This window comes from Chanos chanos, chromosome 1, assembly GCF_902362185.1.
Source record: "Chanos chanos chromosome 1, fChaCha1.1, whole genome shotgun sequence".
Taxonomy (NCBI): Eukaryota; Metazoa; Chordata; class Actinopteri; order Gonorynchiformes; family Chanidae; genus Chanos; species Chanos chanos.
The window spans coordinates 46,821,767-46,833,790 of record NC_044495.1 but is presented as its reverse complement, the minus strand read 5'-3'; positions in this window follow the sequence as shown (position 1 = coordinate 46,833,790).

Here is a 12,024-nt window from a genome sequence, read left to right as displayed (position 1 = left end):
TGAATCCTTTCGGCGCGTGTTTGGGACTGCTATATCAGGGACTCTCTATTCTCTCTGTTTTTGTTTTTTTTAAAGACCTTGTTTTGATACTATTGTGTTTTAATCTGCCTGTTTTAATAAGTTTGTAATAAATCTTTTGAACGAGACTTGGCTCTTGTCTTGAATGAACTTGGGTTGTGCCGTTCCCACCATTTAAAGAACCTGATTTGCTCTCTGGGGTTAGTTCATCAGAGTTTCAGCTCTCCAGCTGGGTGGCATAGTCGAGCTGTGCAGTTAATAATACATCTACCATGCTATGAATGTGAAGGAACATAAAAGCAGAGGCCAGAAAGCAGCTTAGAGGAAAACAAGAAGGGACAGATCAGCTGCAATCTGAGAAACTGGGTGCCAAAAAAAAAAAAAAAAAAAATCCATCGAATTCAACTGAGAAGCGGGGAATCTAGTGTGTGGGTGTGCTGTGCATTCAGCCTAATAATGATGAATGTTTGAATGTATATACATGATATACAGCATTACCAATAAAATGTAAGGAGAGCAAATGTATTTTTTAAATACAAAAATCCAGTCTAAACTTACACTCGTACATTCCAAATTATGAAGAAGTTAAAATCCAGTATGAGAGATAGATCACTGCTCTTTTTTTTTAAGTGCTTTGAGAGGGTTCAGGTGTCCATTTTCTGTTAGAATTCCATTATATCTTTTAAAACAGCAGAAGGATTCCTTAAACTTCGACTACTGAGAGGTGTTTTTAAATAATAAAAAGAAAAAATCTTGAAAGATATTCAAATATATTTCCCATCAAAAAGAATCTATAATACGCCTTCCTCATCTGAATGCGGAGGGTGACACCACGTTTTTCTCTCGGCTTACATATTTGGCGAGGATATGACAGCACGAGAAGTGTTACCCGAGTAATGAGGACCACCAAGATAAATATGCACACATAAATACTGTAAAACCATGATGCAGCAGTTTCTCCTTAATGGATATAGCCTCGGTCCAGTGCAAACTATCCCTCTCTGTGACGATGAGGGGGCCACTTTGTGTAATTTGTGAGGGTGCCTTGAATATAAATTTTTTCTTTTCTTTTTTTTTTTGTATTAAGATTGACGGAGCTTTTGCATATTCATGATTGTAACACCATTAGGTTCTTAGTCTCTTCATGTATCAAGAGGATGCAGAAAAAAGATTAATCTGCTTATGATATGTTAAGATGTGTTGGATTGAAAACCTCGATCAGTCAGATGTTGTACCTTTTCTTTATAATATAGTTTGTTGTTACAGTGAATACTTCGTATGAATGTCTTGGTGAAAAGAATAATGGTATAAACTCAGCATGAATTTCACAGTTTACAGTAACTGTACAAAATATGACTGATTTGGAGGCCATTGATTATTGTGAGTAACTGTTGTTGTTGTGTTCAGAGCTTGTTTCAGTGTTTGTGAATGTGACATGTCCTCCTCCTCCCTCCCAATCCCTCAAATCGACATTCAGCATCACTGGTCTACTGATCATCAGTCTAACCAACTGATTATTTAATTATTGGTTATGTCTGTCTTTAGTTTGTCTTCCCATTATATATCTGTGTATTTATACCCCTGTGTTTCTTTGTCTCTCTGTAAAGGCTACACTCTTGCAAGAATGTTGCTAACTCTGTGAGTTCTGATTCCTAGTCCGTTCTTTGTTACCTTGCGTACCCTGTGCCTTAGCGCCACGGATCTTGTGTTGCTGCTGTGCTTGGTCCTGGTCCTGAGTCCTGTACTATCCCTGTCATGTTGAACAAATCTAGCACCGCTTGAACATACATCTGTTTCCTAGAGTCTTTTAACACAGGGTCTTTATGATTTTTGATTTGTCGAAGTTTCACAAATAATTTTTTCCCCTATTTTATTATACATTCGAAGTATAATTTAAAATGTTAATAGCATTCAACGTTGACCAGAAATCGAGATTGGACTCGTTTCATCAAACCTGGACTATGACAGTGCATGTTTAACAATATTTTACTTTCTCCCCTAAGCTTGTCCAAAAGTTCTTTCTCAGCACCCGGAGACACCCAGGAGTCATCCGACATACTTTGACCATAAGGTTATATACTCTCTTTAACGGTATGTCCTCTTTTGAATATGAAAAATCATTTTGTGATTCAGCATAACCTCATTGTTTGTGATTCATCTTCAGGCCCATCGACACATCTGTGATTAGTTATTTTCATGCACAGGACCTTCACAGAGTAGAGAAATCTTAAATCAGACACATTCGGGCATAATTAAAGGAGCAGCCCTGCAGTGAGCAGACTGACATGAGAGACTCTACTCTAATGAAGGTTAGCCTTTCAAGCAAAGTTTAACTTTTTTTTTTCCAAGGTAATAGATCAGAAATAAATTCCCCCCAAAGAGTGCTGTGGACATGTATTCTTTCAGCAGAAAAAAAAAAATCTCGCCAATTAGGAATGTCCAATTATCCCTGATCTCAAATCAGTCTTCCCACTCACACATTGTTAACCTCTGCTGAATTGAGTGAGGCTGGTCTTGGATTTGTGCATAGAGTGCCACCGTATCTTTTCACACTAGAAGCTGCATAAAACAGAGCACTATTTGTGCACATTTACATAGGACCCTGACAGTCAGTGACCAGTGTTAAGCAGTGAGAGGGAGAGTCAGAGTGATGAGTCCCACAGCTAGTTGTTTGATACAGTCAGGTGTTTTCCCTCAGACCCACGGTCAGGTCACAGCCCCGAGATGTGGGCCACCTCTGCAGTATGTAATGGTGCACTAACCGGATGTGGCTGCATGTTCTCCGTAGGTTTGTGGTATACTTTAAATATAACAGAGAAAAAAAACACACAGATCTCTGTTTACGAAGGATCTTGGTCAACAGGATCATGTCATATCGTTACATAAAAACAGATTAAAGTCAGTAAATTTATTCATGCTCACACTCTTGAAGACAAATGTGAAGCAGGAAGCCATACCAACAAACGGATCACCCCACAGACAGTAATACAAAAATTTTAAATAACACTTCACAGGAAACTTCAGCACTTCACAGATTTCAACATGCCCCTTATTCCTGATTCACAATTTTGCTTTCAACAGTCACATAACAAGTTAAGTTATAGTTTGCTAAGTAACAACCAGGTAGCCAAAAATGGCAACATTAGCATAACAGGCAAGCCATAGTGAGTCTGTCTGTAAGCCATAAAAGGACATCTGATTAATTGTTTGGCCTAAGTCAATGTTTAGTTATATAAGGAATGATAAAACCGGTATAACTGTACAATGTACCAGATGTATTGCAACACTTAAAAATATCTAAACAAAATGAAACAAATTTTATATTTTACACAAGTGAAGTCAATCTGGTTTGTACTGGTCTTGATGGGAGTACTGGTCTGTTTCCCCAGCTAACTACTGACAACAATTTGCTGCAAGCAACACAATGAGTGAAAGTTTTTAGCCTGGATTCAACATAATGTAGAATTTCTTGTGGGATACAGGGCCTCTGCAAAAGAACGATAGCTCAGTAGAAGAAAAATGGAAAGTCCAACCCAATTGGGTTTTATGGCATTAACAATATGGAGTTAAGCGCTAAACCTCTCAGCAGAGCCTATGAATAACTGATGAGCTGGGCAAACATAGATGACATTGTTATTTTTTTTTCTATATATCCAGAAGTGTTCTCAAGGTAACTCAGTATGTTAAACATTACTTAGTAATTATACAGTGACATAAATATGGACGGTCAATATTGGCCTAACCACAAACATATATTACAAAAATTGTGCAGATTCCAAAGGTGAAAAGTACAACCATGTTAGGTGCATTTGTTAGAATTTGTTAGAATCAAAAAGAAAGAGACACTGATAGACAGAAATTAGATTCAGCGCTTAAATTAAGATGGATGCTGGGTAAACTATCCAATCCTATAATGATGGTCTGTGATAAATACTGAGAAAGATATGAAACTGCAAAACTGCAAATTGGTTAGAACACAAATGCAAAGTTTTACATATCAAAAGCAATGCCTCAAGGTAGGTAGCACCTACAACACCAGGGAATCTTTCCATTAGTAGAATATAGCATAGAATGTGGAGTACAGAGAGATATTAATAAAAGACCCCTCACACAGAAATCTTTTTTTCTGCATTCTTCAGTTTAACAGTAATAAGTTAGGCTGACAGTGACAGATAAATGGAAACTGGCACGAATGTGTTGGAATACAGTCTGGAGTTGATAATCATAAATACTCAATGGTCCCCTTTACTAACAGTGACACTGCCTTCCCTGCTACTGCCACACATCTCTGAACCGTGTGTGTGAGCCCCCAGTGAGGGCAAAGGTTACAAATGATAATGTCATGGTAAGTTCAAGTCTAGGTCATTATCTGCATTGTTACATTGTTATTTTTAGGCCAAAACCAAGGGGACAGATTTCCATTTAAAAAAAAAAACAAACAAAAAAAAACAAATAAATCACTGTTGGGTGACAAACAGGAAAGGCTCCTATCAGTTAACCAATTTGCTACTGGTCAACATTATAAGAATTGTTATTATCATTGCCAAGGAGAGACGCACCTTGGTAATGATAATAACAATTGTTAAGGCACAAGACTATGTAGGACCTGCAGTTTGACAATATGGACTCTGGGCTGTGCAGGAAAGTAGAAGACTCAACAGAGTTAAAAATGAAAAAAATATGCATATGCATATATTTTGGCACAGGTATGAATGCAAGCATGTTACACTCCTATCATCCAGTTCGGTAAAGCAGTATGTTTGTTCAACGACAATATCTTGTAAGAACATGGATGAAAAGAGAAGCAGTGATCTGGATGAGATGCACAGCTTTTTCCACACTAGCTGTGGAGCATCGGAGACCTTAGGGAATATCTCACCGCTCCGTAGGATAACATGATGCACATCAACAAAGCATGGCAGTTTTATGTGCACTGATCCCATGAGGGGATTTGACTTTGAAACGTCAACAAACTAAACTACATTGCAATGCCTAAAGCCCTTTGGAAGGAAAACTGTGTGAAAAGTGAGACAGCTGGTTGAGGTGAGACAGAGTGGACCAAAATAAAACATGAAAAAGAGAGAGAGGGTGCACTGTATAATTGGACCAAGGAGACTAAGTTGACAAAACTAACGAGGTTACCTCCATAACTTCTTGAGGGGAACGTGAGGAGTGTGTTTGGTTGGACAAATGGGGCACACCTCATGGCCGTGAGGAGGGGGAGAATTCAGGCTCTAGGAACTAAATCCTTATATTAGATCTAGAGCTGATGTTTTAGGAGTCCTCAAGACAATGGCACTGCACAGAAAGGTTGTCCACTCTCTCTGGAAATGAATGTATGTAGGTACGGCACAAGCTGGAACTGGGAATCACAGAACTGGGACAGGCTTAATGTTGGATAACAGGATAGACGGATGTTCTGGGAAGCCCTCAGGGCAATATTTGAGCAGTGGCCATAGCCAATAGGCGATTGCTTTGAGAGAAGGAGGTGTGGATAAGTCCCTCATTGGCAGATCAGACACTCCAGGGGAAGAGTGAGTGGTGGGTTCTTACAGGCAGTGGTGTGGCAAGCCAGAGAGGAACTACCATGGTTCTTGGAGAACGATCCCTGCCACCATCTTTAATGGGACTCATCACTTTCATCACCACCTCTGCAAGTTGTATTTCACTATCCAGACCATCCACTCAGCTGGGAGGTTGTTCCTGTAGGGTCCTTTAAGAGTAAGCAGCTTGAAGAGACCTTGTTGGAGTTAACAGTTGCTGGCTTTTAAGGACATAATCACTAACCAGGCTGAGAAAAACTTGAGGAGAACCACCCAAAACAATATGCATAAACCAGGTGCCCATGTTTTGTCTGAAATGTGCTTGTAGTTTTGTGACAGCTGTAATGAAAAATCATCAGCCATCGAACTTTTGTAAGCGATTAATGTCATTATCATAATCATCAATTTGACCTGGTTAGATAATGTATGGCTTATGGAATTTACATAACAAGCACTGATATGGCTAACTAGATAATTTAATTACAAGGCCAGAGTTGGTTAATTGTGAAACAGACAGATTTCTCCCTACAAGCTGATTGTGTTTTTAATGCAATTGTCAGCCTGTCCTATATAATAAGAGTGATTGTTATGATGAGAAAGGTGGTGTAGAGGCAGCAGAAGTAGCTGTATGTTTATTTTGTTCATTTTGACATGAAAAACAACAAGCTCTGCCCCTGATTTTGTGCCATGACTTCAACCAAATAGCATCTTCCTGCAGAAACAGGACAACGTAACAACAGCCAAAGAGGTATGAACAAACCCAAAATACAAAAATGAGCAGAACTGCTTCACAGGCTCTTAATGTAAAGCTTTCCTATTAAGACTGGCAGGACATGCCATCTGTGTTTACAGATCCGGTCTGCCAGCATGGCTGGATATATGGATTTATGACATCACTGCAACACATCAACTTTGATTCTGTTTTGGAGCTCTCTCCCTTAGTGCCAGTCACTACAGAATTTATGGTCAGTCCTTTTGGGCTGTTTATCTGTATAGAACATCAGTGACATCCAAAGGATTTTTGTGGATTTGTAGATTTGATATTTGCACACAATATCACAGCCATTGTGATTTATAAAGGGAAGCATGAACACTGGAAGAAGTACATAAGTTTTCTCTCTCTCTTTTTTTAATCACATTCTGTGCAAAAGGACTTTTTCTAATTTATACAGAAGGCATTTTTTTAAACATGGAGTCCCTGGACTGTGTAGGCAGTTCTGCAGGAATGTTTTGAGTTGAGTGATTATGTAGGTTATCCAAGCATACCCATTTAATTATTAATCAACTAAATGGAAATGCACTACTTATTCAAAATCATTCTGAATCACAGTATACATATAATACTGAACATAAAACCATTAAGAACACTGATAGATTTTTTTTTTGATGATCTTTTTTTGGTTTCTCAAATTCTAGTCATTAAGCCAGTTTAGACAACCAAGGAAAACTACACATCAGCAAAGCCAATTTTGTCATAAAACATGTAAAATTACATTTCATACATGCATACTGGAAGATTGTTTTTGGAATGTCTACGTTCATCTCTGGGGAGAATGTAGTCGTTTACCTTCTATACACCTGTTGTAGATCAAAGGGTACACTGACTCAGCAAAAATCTCCTTACACATTTGTTTTGTAGTAGCTCTGTTTCCCTCTTTGCCGACAGCCAAAGACCGCCTCAAGGATACAGATTAGTGTGTAATGAAAAGTGAGTGGCACTCCATTTGACTTAAACAGATCTATGATTAAATCTAACACTGTTAGGAGATTTCACTGGAAAAGTAAGTGAGACACGTGGCATACAGTTTCCTGGCAAGCGTATAGTTATTTCTTTGCTGTTTTTATTTGGGATCTTTTCCCCAAGATTAATTCCTTGCTTTTTCTCTTGCGCCTGTCAGTTCAGGGATTAAAGTCATTTTTTTCTAAAGAAATGGGCTCTCTAAGGGCAGACCATGTGTGGAAAATAGATTGACTTACACCATTTTCCTGAGAGTTTTAAGAAAAAAAGGATTAATGCCATGCCCCAAAACTATCAATGTATGTGTGAGAGTATTACACCACGAAAATTGGCTCATTCAAATGCCCTTGAGCAAAAGAAAAAAAAAAGGAAAGTTAACGTACAGACTCGACTGAAGTCGGTATTTTATGCTAAGCTGATATGAAACTGATATAAAACGACAAAGGTGGCGCGTGAGTCCCAGGGCTAAAGTCAAAGGATGACCAAGAGATAAATGAACATGATGTAGTCATAGAACACCTGCTAAAACATCCTTTCCGGAGCACAGTTCCAAACAGGAAGCCTCGAAGGCGCTGTATTTAATGACAACCTTTGACATACAGCACATCAAAACGAGACGAAAAAAACATCACGTATTGTTCAGTTCGTATATTTTGTTTTTCTATCTCTGATTGAGACAAATTGCGCTTTAAAATCCCTCTTTCCAGAGAAAGACACATGGAAAACGAGAGAAAAAAGAACGAAAGAGCTTGTGAACCTAAGGGCAGAGTCTAAGGTTCTCACGGCACTGGTAGGTCTCCAGTCCCTAGCCGCTTGCCAGCTGCAGCGAGCATTGATTGGCTGATTAAGCACAAATTGATTAGCAGGCACTCATTAACATACCGTTAGCAATGACCTGTACCAACCAGAGCGCCCTATCCACTGACTCAAATGGATTAACAAGCAGAAGGATTCTGCCATGGACAGAAAATCAGTGAACACTTGTCAGAAAGCTTTGAAATCAATGGAATTCATAAGATTAACCCCGTGTGGACCTGCTTCATCAAAACCAAACACCTGTTTTTATATTTGCTTTTAATTATGTTAACAATCCGTCTCCTAACCCTTTGCCCCCAGCAAAAATCTAGCGCCCCCCCCCCTTCCCGCAAACCTTAATTCTCCAGTTTTTGTGTTATGGGCTTCTGCTGTGATTGGCAATTACACATCAGAGCTGTCACTGACACAATTCGATTTATGAGCAAACAGTTGACAGTTATTTTATGATCCTTCGATTCTGTTTTGTTGAAATACATGACCAGCATCAAACACAGCAGTACCAGCTCTTCGAGTAAAGATTTTCAGTCTTCCATACGGATGCAAGTCACTCAGTTTAACTCTGATTTGTTGAAAAAAAAAAAAGTATCACTGATGACTTTGACGATCATACAACCATCTGTTGCGCTGCGTAACTAGCGCCAGGAAGCAATGTCACCCTCCGTGACTGTGAAAGATGAAAAAGTGACGAGAAGCTGCAGTGAAGCTGCAAATGCTGTTTCAGTAAAGGGTTTGTTAAAAAAAAAACAAAAAAAAAAACGAATTCATATCAGCCATTAAAAGATTTATTTATTACAGTTAATTTGCATTGATTTAATAAAGACACCATAGAGGAAATAAAGCCCTCGTGTCGATGATTTAAAGGGTTTCATGAATATTTCATTACGTAAACATCAGATCACTAACACCGTCTCTTAGAATTGACTTTATTAAGAAGTTTGCACGAGTTCTTTCCAATTTTACTTTCCAAAATTAACTGTAAAATTATTATGCAATGCTCCTCAATAAACATTTTTTCCCTTAAATATCTCTGTCCTCGTAAACTGTGCGTGGCATGACACATTATCAAATGCACCAAAAACGTCTCGCCATCTGCAGCCATCTTTGTTAAATTTCTATTTCTGTTCATTCAGGAACCTTTGCGGGCGTCTGATTCAGAGCAGGCTTTGTCACCAGCCTGGGCGACGGGCGACTGGCAACTGTAGATGCCAAGAGAGGGAGACAAATAGTGCAACACTATACCAGTGTGAGATGCTGCCACGTTAAAGTCTCAAAGCCAAGAAAGTAAAAACACTACTATAGTCACGAAAGCAAACTTTCCATGTCCTAAACTGACAACTATCTTTATCCCTAATGAAGCAATTCCCGAAAAGACCAAATGATAATCTATAGATGTATACATAGTGGGTTAATCGTGACAAAAAAACATCTAAGTTTGAAGTATTTTATTCTTTGTTTAAAGATTAGGGTTCCACTGAGATGCAGTCTATGGGCTCTGTAATATTAATACACCCTGTGGAAGGCTCCAGAGAGCGATTGTGCAGTTCTGGTAAACATTACGACTTGCCTGCGTTGAGATGCGGTAAAAGCTCGGGGCGTCGAGCGCCTTGCTTCTCTGGGCTCTGGTAAAGGGAGCTGTGAACAGATGGAATGTGAGTGTAGACTGTGCTTCTGAACACGGTGTCGATGCAAGCACCTCCTACGTAAACCCGGAGCTGTTTGGATGGAGACCATCCAGAACATTCCTGGCACCAAGAAGGTTCTCATCACCATCTGTCTCCTAGGACAGCGACCTCCCAACACAGTCCTCTTCTCCCCATTCCCGCGCTCATCGGAGGAGAGAAAATGACAGGCTCGTTAATGAGCCTTTTTTGGCACATTGTCGAGAGAATTTAAGTTAATTTTGTTGCTTAATATAACCACACTAACAATGTAATTTTTTTTTTTAAATTTCAACTTCACGAAAACAGATATGCGAGCTACCAGAACTAACATTCATCAATATGTCACACCCAAAATGAAAGCCTTTCTTCTTGCAACACAAGCCAATTTTAACTTAATGCTGTGGGATTTTAACGCAGTAAGTTTTAGAGCAAAAATAACCAACCGAACAAAAAATAAATAAAAAGGATATCACATCAGGAAGAAACGAAAAACTGTGGATCGCAGACTTCCCTCCCACAGTTTAAAAGGGGATATTACACAATGAACAAAAGAAGAGGAAACATGCAGCATCTTCTCGCAGTAAAAAAAACAACAAAAACAAAACAAACAACAAAACAAAATTCTTTCTTCAATGGAGTCTTCTATATCAGCTCTTCCTAACGACACTGAGGCAAGGACAGAGAAACTACATGTTTTAAGGGCTTATCAATCATTAGCATAGGTCAGGAGCTGTAATTAGGCATTTGGGGAGGGGAGGGGTGATGGAGAGCGGTATACGGCGGTAGATGCAGCTAAAGGATCGGTGGATATACGCAGCAGGGAACACTGTAACACAGAGAGAGGAGAGAAGAGAAGAACATGAAGAGAAAATAAACGGCATGCTCATATAACACAACCAAGGGCAGGTTGAAGAAAGTTGTGTGACATGAAGGTAGTTTGTGGGGCTTGATTCTATTACAAAATCATGGTACAAACTTTATATGATTCTGTTTCATGGTTTTTGGTTTATTTCTCTCTCTCTCTGTGTGTGTGTGTGAAATTGCTGCTGAATTCCCTTTCCCGTTGGATCCTGCAAGGTTACGGTCACTGTAGTGCAGTCGATCTACATAAACTTTGATATCTGAAACCCAATCTATTAAAACCTGACTGGTTCAGTATAAGATGGAAGGTGCATGTGAATTATGGTTATTAATTGTGACCTTTATCGAGAACTACTAACACACAATAAGTTCGAAAGGTATAATGTTGTAGAAGGCCTATAACTGAGACAGCACGTTTGCCGCCGGGAGAAACACGGCATTTCATGTGTCTCCATGTTTTAAAATGGAATTATCTACTTAAATAGTGGTAAGATTATGGCTATTTTTAAGAAATGAGATATCAAATAAATCTTAATGTCTTGTTGCTAACATGTATACAGTAGGTGATGGTGGTGAAAAGAAGAAATGAGAAGATGATTTGTGAAGCCCATATGAGTGTTCCCATAAGAAATGTAGGTCCAAATATCTGGATGACTTTGGTTGGGTGTGTTTCCGCCCCTTAAGTTTCCTTTATTACTTGGAGGACAAAAAGTCAGAATCAGGCTAGGTAAACATTCTGAATAATACATTTCTTTGATAAGGGTGAAACATGCACTGTGACTTTGGAGGTTTGCAAAAAAAACTTACAGCTGAATGAATTAATCTCAAGTTTGGCAATGCGGCAGTCAAAGAGCAGAGCAAACAGTGTCAGGGCATTCACTGTACCTTTACCTCACATATTCCTATATCCACCACATCTCCAAAATACACAGGTTTGACTCTTAGATTACTTTGACTTAGAATGCTTAAAAATAAAAGGTAAAACATTGACTTTAGGAATCTTTATTAAAGGATGTCTAGCCCCAGTATGTTTGGTGGGGTCTTTCATTGTTTACATACTCTGACTTACACATAGTCTGCCTCTTATACTCTCCTCTTTGTATCAGTTTTTAAGTGGGCCACATTTTTACAGTTATTCTACCATTTCATTTCACGTCATCAAATTCACAACAGTATGCCTTTACCCACACTTTTTTTTATAGGGTCTTATACATTTTTCTTTTAGTTTTCTTTTTTCTTAGCCCACAACAAATCTGGCTGTTTAAATGGTTTTTAAACTCTCTCACAGGATAAATAATGAGTAAAGACATTTGAATGAATAAAGACAAAAAACAAATGGAATAAAGAGACAATGAATGTTTTTTAAGCAGCTAATTATTTTCTATGA